The sequence below is a fragment of the Miscanthus floridulus genome, chromosome 5 (genome assembly GCF_019320115.1).
Source record: "Miscanthus floridulus cultivar M001 chromosome 5, ASM1932011v1, whole genome shotgun sequence".
Classification (NCBI taxonomy): domain Eukaryota; kingdom Viridiplantae; phylum Streptophyta; class Magnoliopsida; order Poales; family Poaceae; genus Miscanthus; species Miscanthus floridulus.
Genome location: NC_089584.1, coordinates 113,176,579 through 113,192,797, shown reverse-complemented (window position 1 = coordinate 113,192,797; position 16,219 = coordinate 113,176,579). Strand labels below are relative to the sequence as shown.

Below are 16,219 nucleotides of genomic sequence, written 5' to 3'. Positions count from 1 at the left end.
CATATTTGAACTTAAGGACATTTTCGTCTTTTCACACCTGCAGTTTAACGGCGTTAGAGCCCAAACTGACGGAAGTGGCATGGATGACACGAAAAAGTTGAAGTAGTGGCGCTGAAGACCGCTGAATTTTTTCAGGGGCACACAGAGAATTACGATCTTTTATAAGGGCACACAGGGAAAAGTCTCATGAGTGAGACGATGCACGTGCCAGGTGGCATGCAGGCGAGGCGGCGTGCGAGCCATGCGATGCAATCGAGAAGCATGGCTGGTGGCGCGACGACCTTGGGGAGTTGATGTTCGTCCAAGAGGGGCAGGCCCAGTTCAAACTCCTACCGTGGTGCTGGGCAGCGAAAACTTTGGCGTGCCTACAAGGGGACCCTGTCGAACAGGCCATCCCCGGTGGTGAAGCGGTTCAAGAAGACTTAATAGCACATGCGTTGGACTGGAGGACTTCTCGAAGCACATGTGTTGACTAGGAGGGGGCTGATCCACCCAAACTGCTCCCCATTGTCACCTACCTCTTCAGTGAGGAGAAGTTGCTCGTCAGGGACAACATAGTGAACGGTAACTTGGCTCATAATATATCTAACTCTACCAACACATAGATAATATAAAAACTAAGTTATAATATATTTACAAACAAATATTTTTGTGCCTTACAACGGAACAAAAAATCTATTAAGATTATATTTTAATTTGATACAGACTTAATAGCACATGGCTATATTATTGTCATTAACTTATACTACGGATAAATAAATTATAGTTTTAAAATTTTACACAAAAGATAAAAAAATAAATGTAACATTTTCGTCCTCGTTTCCTATTAATGTTTGATAGGGTTTTTTCCCGTTGAAACGCCGGAGCATATTTGCTAGCGATACTTAACTGACATCATAAATATTATTATCTTATCATATAAATTTGATTAAATTGAGATGCTTTAACTCTCTAAAATTTTTTGAATGACTTATAATCTGGGATGAGGTAGTTTTTGGTCATAACACATAGCAGGGACCGGCCGAGCTGAAAAATCACGATTGAAATCTCATATTTTACCTTTTCTGGTACCTCCCACTGTGTTCGTAGAGAAAGAAAACACAACATTATTGCCACCCGCACCCAGCTGCCCCATAAAAAGATGGGACATCAACTTCTGTAGCTAGTGCAAGCTCAACGGTGCTTGGTGAGATCAGTTGGATGAGATCAACATTGCATCATTCGAGTATTCGAGACGTGAGCAATGCGGTGTTTGCTGATGCAAACTAGACGTTTTGCACGCGTCCAACGGACTTCATTCCACGGCCGATAGACACCCCCGGTGGAGCCAAGCCGAGCCGTGCGTGGAGCGGTGGACGCGCGCGGCCGGGTAGGTGGGCAGAGACGGTCCCCCGTCGCGCAGCGCATGGGCACGAGCGCAGCCATGTGGCGCCGTGGCCAGCCACCAATCCCTTGTGCGTCTCAATCGTTTGTATATATGTGTGCACTGTGCATCCGTGCAAATGTGCTCGTGATCTTGAGCTTGTCCATGACGCACATGCGCATTCGCTCCATATATCCGCTGTTTACGCGCGGAATACCTCAATGCTGGAGTTGGACGACGTTCTTTTTGTGTGTAGAATGTGATGGATCTCTCGGGAGGCTTGGTGGTTTACGTGACACGATTGTTTTGTACTCTTATACGTCCCCGTCTCAAATCGGGTTGACATTTTGCCTGTTCGGCCTTTTGGGAGCGTATCGTGCACGGCTATGCAGTGGCGGAACTAGGGGGCCAGCAGGGGCCGTGCCCACCCCCCTAAGCGGCCCAATTTTTTTTTAACCCCTCAGTGATCCAGCCCAGCAGGGAGCAGAAACGTCAGTGTGATCACCGTAGACTCTCCACCGCCGTCTCCCGTGACTTGCGTGATTGCGTCGCTTCCAGTTCTCTGCGCGGTTAGCAGACTGCGGCGGAGAGCAGATCCATCGAGGCATTCAAGCAAAGGCCAAACGCCATCCCGTCAGCCGTCGCGGCCTCGCTGCTCGCGGCCGTGCCATGCGCCCACGCGTCGGCGTCACCGGCTAGCGCCGTTGCCGGTGCAAAACTACCGAACTGGGCCAACTGGAGCAACCGAGGATCAGGATTCAGGAGCGAGCGCAAGCCTGCAGGTGCAACTGCCCAAGAGAGCCGCACGCTACAGGCTCAAGCAAGGTATACTAATTCATCTGTGCAATGATCATCCGTGCAACTTTTTACTTGTTTGTATTCCCAAATTAAATACTTTTGTTTCATTGATAATGGCAAGTACTGTTCGCTAGTTTGGTGTGAAAGAAAAATATTGTTCGTTCGCAGAAATAGTACGGCTCATAGGACAAGCGAACATGACTAATAAGTTTACAATTTTTTAAAGATTAGATTCTAAAGATTCATTTAGTTCATTCAAGATTGATGATGTGTGTTCTCTAGATCCAAAGTTTTATCATACATTTCAGGGCAAGAAAGAATTAAATTCAGATGTCAATTACAGCATTATGAGTTTGATGTGCCTACCAATTCAAAGTTTCAGAATCTAACAAAAAAACAAGGCTTGGATTTTGTAAAAGAGTCACTTTTGTGTGTTTTCGCAAAAAAAAAATATATATATATATATTATATCAATATTTATATTATATATATACAGCGAGAGTATATTCGATGGCTAGCTACAAAAATATGTTATTCGTTAGCCAGGCCACCTGGCGCACCAACCGACCGCTCCGTCTCAGCTACGGGCGCACCACCACTCGGTTTTGGTAACGTCGCTCCCCATGTGCCGATAACTCCGCATGGCTCCTATCGAGTCTGTTGCTATACAGCTCACGCATGCAAGCCGAACGAGCTGCATGAGCCAACGCACCGGCTAGTAGTTATTTGTAGTTTCATAAAAGTAAATCCATGTACAAAAGCTTAGGATCCATGATTACGGCCGTGATTTATGCAAGTTCGACGTGCATGTAAATATGGTAAAGAATGCGAATAAGTGACGAAGCCAGAAAAAAATTTAGAAATGACGGAACAAAAGAATAGAACATTTTTTATTTTCTCTTAACCTTAGCCCATCCTACTTAATATATATATGCATAAAATTTTAAGAAAATGCTTAGGAGGCTCCACGTGCCTAGAATCGGTAGGGGGCTAGAGCCCCTTAGCCCCACCTCTGGCTCCTAGAATACATCATACATTGTCCGTAAAAATTAGCAAAGAACACTACGTGAAAAACAGTTTGTAGCAACGGAGCTTTTTTTTAAGAGGCGGCTGGCATTGGAGCAGCCTCTATAGTAACGTGCTCGAGCTCCAGCACAGCAGCCGCCCCTACAAATACGTCGATTTGTAGGCAGCCGCCCCTGCTGTGTCTATTTGTAGGGGCGGCTGAATCACCAACCGACAATAAAATTATACTTACGAGCAGCTAACCTGGGCCTGGGCCACGCTGGCCTTTCAGCCCACCCGAGAGGCGCTACAGTGTACTTGTACGCATATAAAACAGAGGGTGCACACTGGCAAGGGTTTGGCACCCGCACTTGTCGCCGCCGGCCTCCTTCCGCACGCGCTCTCTCTCCCTCTGACATCAGCGCCGCCGGCCTCCTTGCTCCTCTGTCCGTGAGCTGCAGCGGCGTAGATCGAGGGAGCCGCGTCGGACAGCCAAGCCTAGGAGGCGGTGGCCGCACGGACTAGGGAGGCCGTGGGCGGTGGCGGCGTCTGCGCCGATTCGAGAGACTAGGCCGCGTGGATCTAGCCAGAGACCGCGGGCGGTGGTGGTGGCTGTGCGGACTCGGGCCACGAGCCGGCGGCGGAGGCCGCGGGTGGCGGCGAACGCGTGGCTCGGGACACGAGACTGCGGTGGAACCTCGCAGGAAACCGTAGGTAGCGGCGGCCGCGCGGGCTTGGATCCGGAGACGGTACCGCAACCCTAACTACCAAGCTCGCCGCCGGCGCTGCTGCTATTGGTCAGCAGTATAAGAGGACGTCTCTGCATCGCCCCTGGAGATCCCGCCATCGAGGGCTCACCCTGACTGGGCGTGGAGAGGTATGCGTTTGCTCATGCATCTTGATTGGTTAATCTACTAATTGGAGATTTGAGATGGCTAGATAAGGAATCTGAACGCTCCGTGCATAGTATGCAGTAAATTGTAGATAGAGTTTTTTTTCAATACGCAAGCATGCAGTAAATTGTAGATAGAGTGTGCAAGCGATCTTTGGAAGATAGCAGTCACGCTGATAGTCTATTTAAGTTTATCCCAGGATGGCAGTTGACATGCTAACATATTATATGCATTTTTAGGTGAACCAGTGGACATGCACGTGCGACACGTACAATTATCATCCGCTCGTCGGCGACCTTTGTAATTTTATATTGGACCAGATTGTACACATCAAAGACACCGACCATGACTTCATATTGTTTCATCTGACTTTTATATATACTTGTCTTGCTCTTGAGGTTGTCCTAAAGTGTCCATCTCTCTACATCTAAGATCCTGATGTGAGATACTTTTTGTTGGTTGTCTTTATATTGCAGCTTGCATTCCCTGATGCTGTTTACCTAGTTGATGCTATTGAGGGTGGAAAAGAACTTATTCAAGCTTGTAAGCCCCCGCACTTGAGTCTGATCATATCACCAAAGTTATTCATGACTCTAAAAGGGACAGCGAGGTGCCTAGTTATGCATTTGAGAACTTTTAGCTTGCTATGTTTTCTTTTTGTCCTTTTAGGAGATTGTAAACTTGACTAACTAGTTTAGACTTCATCACTTTTTGCAGGCTTTGTATTTTCAGTTTGGCATCAAACTGCATAATGTGATGGATACACAGGTAATCACCAGTCACCACATATATTTACTTGCTCTATAGGAACAATTTCTAGTGATTTTCATTAGTGGGTTAATTTCTCTGTACTATCAGCCTGTGAGTAATCTATGGTTGATCTTTATCTACTTGTTTCAGCAAAGTGATAGTGCTGATATCTTTGTTGAGCCAAAATTCTTTACTACCTAATTGCACAGGTGCATGCAGCCCAGCTAGATGCCTATGATATTGGTTCCATCATTCATATTTTTAACAAAACACGTGCTGTTACTGTCAAACATCATATCTGTTAATCCTGCTCCCTATGCACTGTGTATTCTCGTTTTGGTGTATTATGTGGTGCATTGCATTCCTCATTATTTTATGTTTTTTTGTTGGATTGTCCATATGGTGTGATACTGTGGTAGTGCTTTATGTAGGCATACTATATCCTGAAAAGGAAGAAGTCCGTACCCTTCTAAGGCAGGTCAGCAACCTGCTATTTAGAACATCCTTGTGGATATGAAATGTTGTGTTTAGTTTCATGATAACGTCTTGCCGTTAGCTGTTCTGTTGTTTTGATAGCATATCTTCGTGAGGAAAGCTGACAAATAATATTAATTGATGGATTTCAGGACCCTAACTTTTGGACAATTAGGCCCTTGTCTGATATGATGGTTCGAGCCGCCACAGATGATGTCCGCTTCCTTCTCAATATCTATGAGAAAATGATGGAAAAGTTAAGCAAAGTATCTTTATGGCGTCTGGCAGTTCGCAGTGAGCTGTACTGTAGGTGCTTTTGCTTAAATGACAACCAGTTTGCAGATGGATTGTATATATTATCGAGGGATGGTTTGGACTTATGAAACGAATTAGACTTGTAAATTATGTCTATTTAATGATGGATTGTATATATTTTTATGAATTGAACTTGTAATGGTAGTTTATATAATGCTCTTATGCTTGTGGTCGGATTTGAATTATATATGTTCTTGTCAGATTTGAAATATATATATGTTCTGATCGAATTTAAATTGTAAATTTGATTTTTTTAGCGGAAAAATGCAGGTATTATAAGGGCGGCTGGTACTACAGCCACCCCTACAAATCGATTTGTAGGGCGGCCGATAACATCAGCCGCCTCTACAAATCGATTTGTAAGGACGGTTTGGGAACCGCCCCCTACAAATACATGATTTGTAGAGACAATTTGGTAGGGGTGACTGACCAAACCATTGCTACAAAATAATCTTGAGCCGCCCCTAAAAATCCTTTGTGGCGTAGTGGAATATATTCTAGTAAATAGGAATGGGCTACGGGAATACTCTACGTGCTACGGGTAACTGATGAGTAGTATACAAGTTGAACTAATGTAATTGTTCGTGTGTTACGATAATCTGAGTACAGTGACGAGACCAATTTTGTCATAAGCTGATTAAAATAATTTGAATTTCTCAGACAAAATTAGCATTAGGAAAGATTTACCATAATTTCATGAAAAAGTTACTATAATAATGCATATTGACAAAAATTCTGTTTACGACAATGCTAACAATATTTACAAGAATTTGCACAAATAATATTTACGAGAATTCTTATTATGAATTTTTCTCAAACATAGCTAACGTTGATATTTACCAGAAATGAGTACTATGAATATAATTATTTACAAGAGTTTTGGACTATGGTTGACGACAAAAATTATTAAGAATGATCGACATTCCAAAGATCAGCATAAGTTACATCATATTTACGAGAATTCTGTTTACGGCAATACTAACATCATTTACAAGAATTTTCACTAATACGGAGTAATATTTACGACAAGACACTTGTTCACGCATCGGCTCATCCTGCGCTTCTTCTGGTGGCGTTCACCACTCCTGCGATTGCCGGACGACCCAGCGTCGGCCTCTACGCCTATTCCAGTTAGCATGCACTGTCCTTTGTTCATGGAGGACGCCACCAGAGATTTGGCGTTGGCGATGGTGTGGGCACAGCACCTAAAGCCCCGCGGCACTGACCGATGAGAGGCCAGCGACCACAAGCAACTATCTTCTTAGATGAATCAGAACGACGAAGAGGTTCTGGCCCACGTCGATGGCCTCGCGACAGTGATTTTATTTGAACCCTGTGACGGTAGGAACTTGCTACCTCCAAAAGCATCCAATACGTATCAAATCTTCATCTCGATCTACTCGAAACATAAAAGTCAGTAAATCACTTGGAAGATAAAACAAGTTGGGTATCATATCAAACACACCGTGAATTGGACCAGAAGTCATCTGCCAAAATATACATCCGCCAGCACGCTTGTTCTAACAGTGCGCATGTGCGACCACCATCCGCCAGCACGCTTGTTCCAACCGTGCGCGTGTGCGGCCACGAGTCGCCATGATGATGAACCTGCCCAAACAGGCAAGCTGAATCGCGTGGAGTAGGCTAGATGGAGGGCGCGCACCTCTGTCCATCGTCGGCAGAAGCAATGTGGGAGGGGCTCCGCCGGATGAAGTGGCCCTACTGCCGCCGAGATGAGTTGATGCGCCACCGACGAGATGGTGGGGGCACCGCCGCCGCCTCTGGAGGTAGGAAGCCCGCCGCCGGATGCAGGGGCGATGCCGATTCACCGTTGAGAAAGGGGCAGTGGATCGGATGACGCCCAACGTCGGTCGGGGAAGGGGTGGCCGCACGCAGGACGGTGCGGACGGTCCTGCGGGGAGCCGGCGAGTCAGGGGCTCGGGGCCGACCAACGGAGTAATTTAGGAAACAACGTAATTAAGAGGTGTGCGATCCAATTCCAATTAATATAAACGGCTAGATTTACGAGCCAGGCATCAAAGCCAAGCCACGGGCGTGTTTGCAGCCAACCCAAGCCGCGCAGAACTGTGTCAAATAACTGGATCAGTCTCAGGTGGGTCCGGTCCGGCTATAAAATTAGATATTCGGTAGACAGTTATACTCGTATATGTTTTAGAGGTCGTTCTGGGCGTTCGTTCGAGTTGCACAATACAAGTCGTTCGTCCCCGCGCTGGCCAAAGGAGACGGCTTTGCCCCTGACTCATCGGTTTCCAAAAAGGCAGCGAAGCAAAAAACATGCGGCCCAGCGAATCGAACTCAGGACCGCAGCATTAACCCAGACTACACTAACCAATCCATCGGAGAGAGATTTCTGTTAGGATCCTACTCAACACCTTATTTAATAAGGGCAAACATGGAAGATTAGACCCAAATTAAACACACATTGGTATACGTAAACCTGTCCAAAACGACCTCTAAAACATATACGGAGGGAGTATATATATATATATATAGACACACACACACTAAAATTTTATCATATTACCCATCATATTTGTCTGGCCGGCTGGTCCCCTTTATCATTTTGCTGTTCCGCCACTGCGGCTATGCTTGCGGTGGATCTCTGCATGTACCATACAAGTAGTACACGGAGTCCCCCCTTGTTTATGGAGCATATATCTCTACTATGTATGTAAAAAAGTGTGTTCATTGCTCTGCCTGTTTTCTTCTGCCCCTATTGATCTGACTTCCCACCCCTTGCATGTCATCCACATGCTTGCACCTTAAGGCCTTGTTTAGTTCCAAAAACTTTTCTCAAAAAGTGCTACAGTAACCATCACATCGAATCTTGCGATACGTGCATAGAGCATTAAATGTAGACGAAAAAAACTAATTGCACAGTTTGGTTGGAAATCGCGAGACGAACGTTTTGAGTCTAATTAGTCCATAATTAAATACTAATTGCCAAATAAAAACGAAAAGTGCTACAGTAGCTAAAATCCCAAACTTCACCCAACTAAACAAGCCCCGACAAAAATCATGCAAAAAAAAGAAGCCCCGTCCCGTCCTGTCTAGCCCACGTCGCCTCCTCGTCCCTCACGGATAAAACCAGAATCACCGCTTCCCTGCCGACGCAGCCGAAACCCCATGCCCTGCCCCAAGCGCCTAGTCTCCTCGCCCATCCCCTGCTGCCGCCGCCGCCACCTTGACACACCAGCCCTGCCCCGCCATAAGCCCCCGTCTCCTCGTGATAGGATCTAAATGGTTAGATATGGGATCCTATAAATTTTTCTTCTAAAAAATCACAACACTAGAGCAAAGGTGATTAATATAACAAATGATTCTAATAGTCACTACTTGCTCCAGCTCAGCACCCAAGCAAGTCCCTACATAATTTTAGTAGCAAATGATTTCTAGTCTAAATCACAACACCACATAAAAGCTACAAGCTACACTAAGCAACTGTAGCTAGATAAACTAATGAGCAATTAAAACTAGCTACTCTACTACGTACTAAAGTTACCACTAACTAGAGAGCTAACTACCAAGAAACTAAAACACAAAGCAATGGATATGCAAGTATAAGTGGAACTAGGTCATTTGAAAACACAATTCACTGTTTGTGATGTTGATTTACCTTCACTTTGGTGCAATGCTGATGTTCAGCAAGGGTGTTCAGTGACTATCTGAGAGGTCCTAATGGCTGCAGGGGGAGTGAATAGCCTAATAAAAATCTCTACAAATTACTACAGCAAGATGTTAGTCAAATAATAAGCGAAGCTTTTTGCACTAGCTATAGTCAAGGTTGCAAGCGGCCTATACCAACAATTCTAGTATATTATGATCTCTAGACACACACAAATACTATGTCACTACTCTACTCTAGTTGAGCTAGCAAACAAGATTTAGAAGCTTAAACAAGCTACTCAACTAACTAGCAGGAGAGCTACACTACTCAAACTACCTTTACAACAAGTAAACAAGGTAAAGCAAGAGAGGGATATGATGATTATACCGTCATGGTACGAGTTATAAAATCAGTCAATGAACATCAAATGAACGCTGGGAGAATACCAAAGGGGCAAGTGACACATGATTTTTCTCCCGAGGTTCACGTGCTTGCTGGCATGCTAGTCTCCGTTGTGTCGACCACACACTTGGTGGTTCGGTGGCTAATAGGCGTCCACAAGCCTAGCCCTACACTAGGCGCCACAAAAACCTACCCACAAGTGAGGGTAACTCAATGACATGAGCAATTTACTAGAGTACATTTTGGCTCTTCGCCAGGGAAGGTCAATGTGGCAGAACCGCCTAATCTAATGCCTCACAGGAGTGCTTGTCTTCCATTAGACACTAAGCACTCAAGGAAGAACACTAATTACTCGGTTCCGTCGGGCACACCCCAGGGGAGAACCCGAAAATCCATATTTTTGCCATCAGGATCACAAATGAGAGAACAAAGCTTACATCATTCTTAACCATTTCATACATCCCTTTTAGTACAACATCAGAGTATAATAGTTATTGTATAACAGCGGAATGTAATCATATTATCAGAGTTATAAATAATTTAATGTACAGCGGAATTTAAACATGTGATCAGAATTATAGCGGAAATAAACATCTATTAATGATATGATGAGGTATTGATATATAAACTACTACAACAGATTATGAAACTTTCATTTATAAAAACATTTGGTGAGAGTTATAAATAAAAACTACGATCACGACGTAAAGGAATCCACACTGAGCCCATCAGGAGGAATCCACACACAAGGGTCAGCTCTAGCATCAATCTGTCACCTGCAACAGGGGGAATGAAACCCTGAGTACTCAATTGTACTCAGCAAGACTTACCCGACAGGAGGAAAGAAAAGACTCCAAGGATATGCAAGGCTATCTGGCTTGTGGGTTGCATTTGCAGGAAGCATTACTAAGCGTGCGTCCTTATATTCGATTTTTATTAATAGCCGCATTGGTTCATTAACTAACCATTCTATGTAAGCACTTGTGCTACTTTCAAGCATATGGTAAGCAATCATATTTCCTTTTCCATCTTTCATCTTTCATCTTCAGTTCTTACTATGATGCTAAACCGTAGACAAGTCATACCGGATAGCCCGGCGATTCGCGAATCAATGCCCCCAGCTGGGTACCCCGAAAACACACGCCCCGCTTGTACCCCAGGCACAAGCAGGACCAACCCATCACTCTCCTGTCCCGGGTGTCCAGGTCCCCGTCCAAACTGGGACTCCAAGCCCCCGCCCCTGAGTCCCGGACTCAGTGCGGTGCAAGGACCAAAACAAACCCTAACAGTCGGTCTGGAAAGAGCCGGATCCGCGACAAGAGAGCAACAAGTCTTCCAAGCACCCATACACAAGTATGTGCTCAGGATAATAAGTCTGTGACCTGCCTAGAGTCATATGCAACGATCGGTCCTTAACCGACCAGACAGGGAAAAAATAGTATAACCAAGCTATGCCCCGTGTCCACGGCGACACAACTCCTTACACTCACCAATACCCAAACCATATCCTTGCCCGGTCACCATTTTCCTTTCCACCATTTTGATATTTTCCAAGTGATAGTAATCCAATAATATATTTCCTATCTCTCGCGAGTGACAGGCAATCACTCGACTTCTACCGGAGCCCTGTAGCATAGCATTCTACACGATCCTGTCATACTAGTAAGACTCATATGAATAAAGATATATATGCAAGTGAGTTTCATTCAACTCCTTAAACTTAATGCACAAATATAATTTAAACTGCAGAAAAGTAGAGGTTATGCACCGGGGCTTGCCTGGGTAAAATATAACCAAAAGTTAGCATTCCATCTTCATGATATGATCACCATAGCATCATCTTTCAGCTACTCCAGTTGATCCCACGATCCACCATCGTTCCTATGATGATATGTATTGATGCAAATGCATCTACCCTACCCTATAATACACCAGTTAGAATAAATCTATAGCCACACAACAAATGCCTGCTCCACAGTCATAAACAATGCTATATCCACGCCCATGAATACACCCAGAAAATATAACACCATTAAAACGGATGTACCAGATTATCTTTTAGACATTCTCTCTCATTACTCATCCAAATCCGATGGCTCATGTTTAGTGTGTCTGTCCTCCGTCACCCTCCCGCGGACCTCCCACGACGCACGCGCTCCCAGACGCACGCGCAAATCCCCTCTCCCCCGACGCCTCCTCTCCCACACCCGAGACTCCCTCTCTCCCCAACGCGGCGCGACTCCTCCCCTCCCCACGCCGCCAGGCCGCCCCCTGCCCCTTCCCTCTCTCTCTCTCTCTCTCTCTCTCTCTCTCTCTCTCTCATTCGCATACGGAGCAGGAAACGCGAAAAGAAGAGCACCAGCGGCGTGGCGGCGGCGGCCCCGGCGTGCGCTCGCCCCTGGAGAGGGCACCACGGGCGCCGGCCACCAGGCCACCAGGCAAGGGCGCCGGCATAGGACGGCAGGCCGTTGGCCGCTAGCAGGGCAGTCCAGGCCGGTTGTCTGCCTCCCACCAGGCAAGCCATCCGCGTCGTCCTTCTTCGTATCTTGCTCCCTGCTCCTCGTCGTCGGGGTTGAGGTTGGGGAAGCTGAGGGGCAGCAAGTGGGATGGCGACGGCGTGCGGCGCGGCACCGATTGGGGGCCTCGCGGGCGCGCGTGGGCTCCACCGCGGCCTCGCGGGCGCTCATCCCATGTACGGTTGCCTGCCTCTCCCATCCCAGGTATGGTTGCCTGCCTCTCCCATCCCAAGTATGGTTGCCTGCCTCTCCCATCCCATTTCGATTTTGTTTCACTTTCGTGCCAGAATCGGGATCAGTTCCGTTAATCCTGCAAATTTTGCGTCCAATCTAGCTGATAAATCGTCGACCATATCCCGTCCCTTGAGTTATTAGGATGGATGGGAGAGGCAAATTAGGAGCAGCAGTTATTAGGATCTGAAGCTGTGTCGACTTCTCAACAGCTGTGTTCTGCCGCGTTTCTCACGAGAACCTAATCAATATCGTCTTCTTTCTTAATTTTGTTTGTGTGATTGGGTTACCACTTGTAAGTTGTTGTCTGGTGTCCATGGATTGTTCAAAGAAATTTCCGTGAAACGTTTTGAATTTGTTTGTCAAAATTATGATCAGTGACCTGTGCTTATTTGTATCACTCGGTTGAGAAAAACATTTCTTTTACAGTTTCTTAACCTTGTGTGTGTATTGCAGCTACAATGATGTGTCAAGCTCTGTTTTTGTTTATTTTCTTCCTCCAGATATATGAGCAACGAGGTGCCAGAGTTCAAGTTGATATGAGTAGCGAGATCCCCCAACCAGCGGCAGTCTGCCCAAGCTAGGCAAAAACACAGTATGTAGTCAGCTAGGAGTTGGAAATCTCCCTGGCATGAATTTTGTTTGTATACCTTTCCTCACTTATTTTTATGCAGCACGATGAGCATGCTTACTACCATGAGAGAGCTTTGGAACTTTCATGTTTTGACAGGATACAACTGGAACTGGCTTCGCTGCTGGGCTGGAATTCTGAACTTTTCTTACTAGTTAGTTTGCACTCAACAGTATTAAATTTATTGCTCGGAGCATGTCGTGTCTTAGTGCAAAACTGAACCAGCATTCTTTGCTTGGTATAATATCACATGGAATTCCTCTTACTTTCCTGTTTCTCCCAGGTTGTCAATTCACAGTTCTGCCAGGTTGTGGTAACCCATATAAAAAAGGCTCTGTGGTACTGAGATACAAGGTGTTCACTTTGGCTCATAATTTTTTAAGAAGAGATTTCTTTTTTTTCCTATTCTTCAATAATCCTGATGGGTAAAATAACCCTGAAGAAAGAAGCTCCCTGAGAATTATCTGGAAGCACAAAATGGAATGTTTGCTGAACTCTGTACCTCATCATGCATTATGATCAATATAACAAATGAACAAATCATTCCTTTTTCAAAAAGAAATGTTGCATTGGCACTGATAGTAGCAAGTGAAATGACACACTGTCATATCTGATGATATTTTTTTGAAAAAAAATATCTTTTGTATTAAAGACACAAATTGGTTAGCCCTTTCTCTGTTTTAATGTTTGTTTTTTGACAGCAAAAAAGCAGAGGTCACCTAGGTACATCAAGATTGATCTCCAGCAGCATAGGTTCGATCCAAAAATCCAACTGAATTAATAAGTGTTGACATCCATAACTCTGTTCGTTTTTATGTGAAATTTAAATATATCTCATCCTTACACGCTCATGCACTATATATGAAAAAAGGATGCAGACATGATGACTTTGCAAGCTTTGCAACGGCAACGCTATCAAATCAGATAAACATACTTCTCTGATCTCTGAATCTGTACTCTGTTGTAATACATATCTGCAATTAGATTCCTGGAAGTCATTTCTACACAGCTAATTGCCTGCGGGGGCTTGTACTATGTAATAGTAATTCTTATTATTTTGATTGTTAACTATTCAGTGTCTTGAGTAATTTTAAAAGGAGTCATTAGAATATAGATGGTTCTTCTAGCTTTTTTCGAACTCATTATTTAGTTGTGGTTTCCACCTTTTGTTAGATTTTTGAACTCATTATTTCTTTGCAGATCACTTTAGCATTTGGGCTGAGGTATTATAAAAGTTTTCAGATTATATGATTTATATATAAGATAGATCATACAATTATGTTCCTCTTGTGTGTTGCAAGTTAATTTGGGGCCTAATAAGTATTTTGAAAGTTAGCTGTAACTTTTAGACCTTGGGATCAATAAATGATACATGTGCAGTTTGCCTCTATCTCTTGCACCCTGCAATCTTGATTAGTTGTAGCACAGCTAGGTAATGTTCTGAAGAGAGTATATGCAGAACAAGAGCCTTGATAGCTCTAAAAATTGCAGTGAGAGTTTTGAAGTTTGGTAATTTTGATGCCTAACTCAGAATTCAGAATTTTGTTTCACCGGTGCCTATTCTATGAATTACCAGCCCTCGACGAAAAAATGGAGATGCCAGGAGAGGGACGCACTGCGCTCAGCAATGTATAACAAACATACATACTCCAGGTACATGCATACACACATATTGCCACAAGATATATATACAACACCATGTATATAAACACCACCATGTCAACAGCTTGCAGCGAAGAACAACGCGAGAGAGGAAATGAATAGGAAACAACGTGAGTACCGTGCCAGGATAAGGGCTCAAGAAACCAACGAGGAAAGGGCGAAGAGGAATAAGAGGAAGCGTGAGTAACGTGCTCGGCGAAAGGCTGAATCAAGTGCACTTTCAAACGTACTGGATCAACCAAGTGCACTATCTTCGAAAATCTTCCGTGGTATAAGAATATGGTGTTTAGAACATGTGACTGCTATCGAATGATTAGGCATTGTTTATTTTGTTCATGGACCTTGCCCTGTTTACTTCAATAGCGCCGCAATATCCCTGTTTACTCCAATGGCGCCCTGCCTACTTAAGGTCTTAGGCAGATTGTAAATTAGATGGTTAATGTGAGACATAACTTTATTATACCTTGTTATGCATAAATGTTTTTTTGGATTATATACATGGTCATATACAATTGTGTCAAAGTTGAACTATAGAAAAAATATTGTCCTTTGGGAGTTTTTATGTGCATCCCTAAAATGAAGCCGTGGCGTTAGCACGGGCACTATACTAGTAGATGTAAATAATCAACGACAGCCGAAATTCTTAGAAATCCAATCACGCTTCCAAAAGTACCATTTCTCCAGCAACTCCCGATGACTCCACAATCCATCGACGTCCCTCCGTCGGCGTTGAACTCGCGGTACTCGGCAAACAGACACAATTAAATATTCACATAAATTCAACTACGTTCCAAAAATTATGAAACTTTATAGATGGGTGGGGTTCGATTTTAGATGAATTTAGGAAGAAGAAGTGATGGAATCAGAGTTAGCATAGTAGAGATATTAATTGTACAAGGTGGCCGCTAATTAATCACGAGGAGAGAAAATGAAATGTGATTAGTGGCCACGAGCTACCGCTGGTTATTAGAAAGGGAAAAGGAATAAAGAAATTGGTGGAGTGGATTAATGGCTCATGACTCTTGACTTTACGTGTATAGGAGCTGAGTTGGTTCTCGGCTTTGCTACTAGCACATGGTATAGGACAAGCTGCTGCTGTGGACTTAAACAAAGAGCAGAGTGGGTATACGGCTAGGATTCTTCGAGAGAGACACAGAGAGCACCGGACGTTTGTGCTCCTCAGCTCGTCCACCATGGACAGCTGCTGGACTTTCGCCTGATGGCGATTCTGGCCATGACTTCCAAATTTAAGGGCATGGGGTGGTAGAAGGGAGGTAGGTGATGTATGGGGACTATCTACCTTGGTCTATTACAGCTCGAGGAAGGAGATCAACAGAGTGTAGCCTTCCCAGGCAAGAACAGAGAAACTCGATTTAGAGAGTAAGATGGTGAGCGGCGGAGTGGGATGTCTCGGCAGGCTTGGCGTATCCTTTATAGGCAGGAGATGCGAAGGCGCGACAGCGACGCGTCGTAAGGTTAGCGGCTAACTAGCTTGCTTAAAGGTAACAAAGCGATGATGCTACAGTGATTTCCTTGGTGCTACAGTGCCCG

At 44.6% G+C, this 16,219-nt stretch overlaps 2 long non-coding RNA genes across 2 annotated transcripts; both read left to right on the top strand.

Moving 5' to 3' along the window:
• Positions 1-4,527: 4,527 nt before the first annotated feature.
• Positions 4,528-5,652, top strand: LOC136453103 (uncharacterized). The gene is made up of 4 exons (XR_010758954.1): positions 4,528-4,669; positions 4,777-4,827; positions 5,241-5,287; positions 5,436-5,652. It is a non-coding gene; the product is annotated as an uncharacterized lncRNA (long non-coding RNA).
• A 6,287-nt stretch (positions 5,653-11,939) lies between these two features.
• On the top strand, positions 11,940-14,269 carry LOC136453102 (uncharacterized). The gene is made up of 6 exons (XR_010758953.1): positions 11,940-12,348; positions 12,879-12,970; positions 13,106-13,160; positions 13,290-13,360; positions 13,708-13,759; positions 13,878-14,269. It is a non-coding gene; the product is annotated as an uncharacterized lncRNA (long non-coding RNA).
• Positions 14,270-16,219: the final 1,950 nt, after the last annotated feature.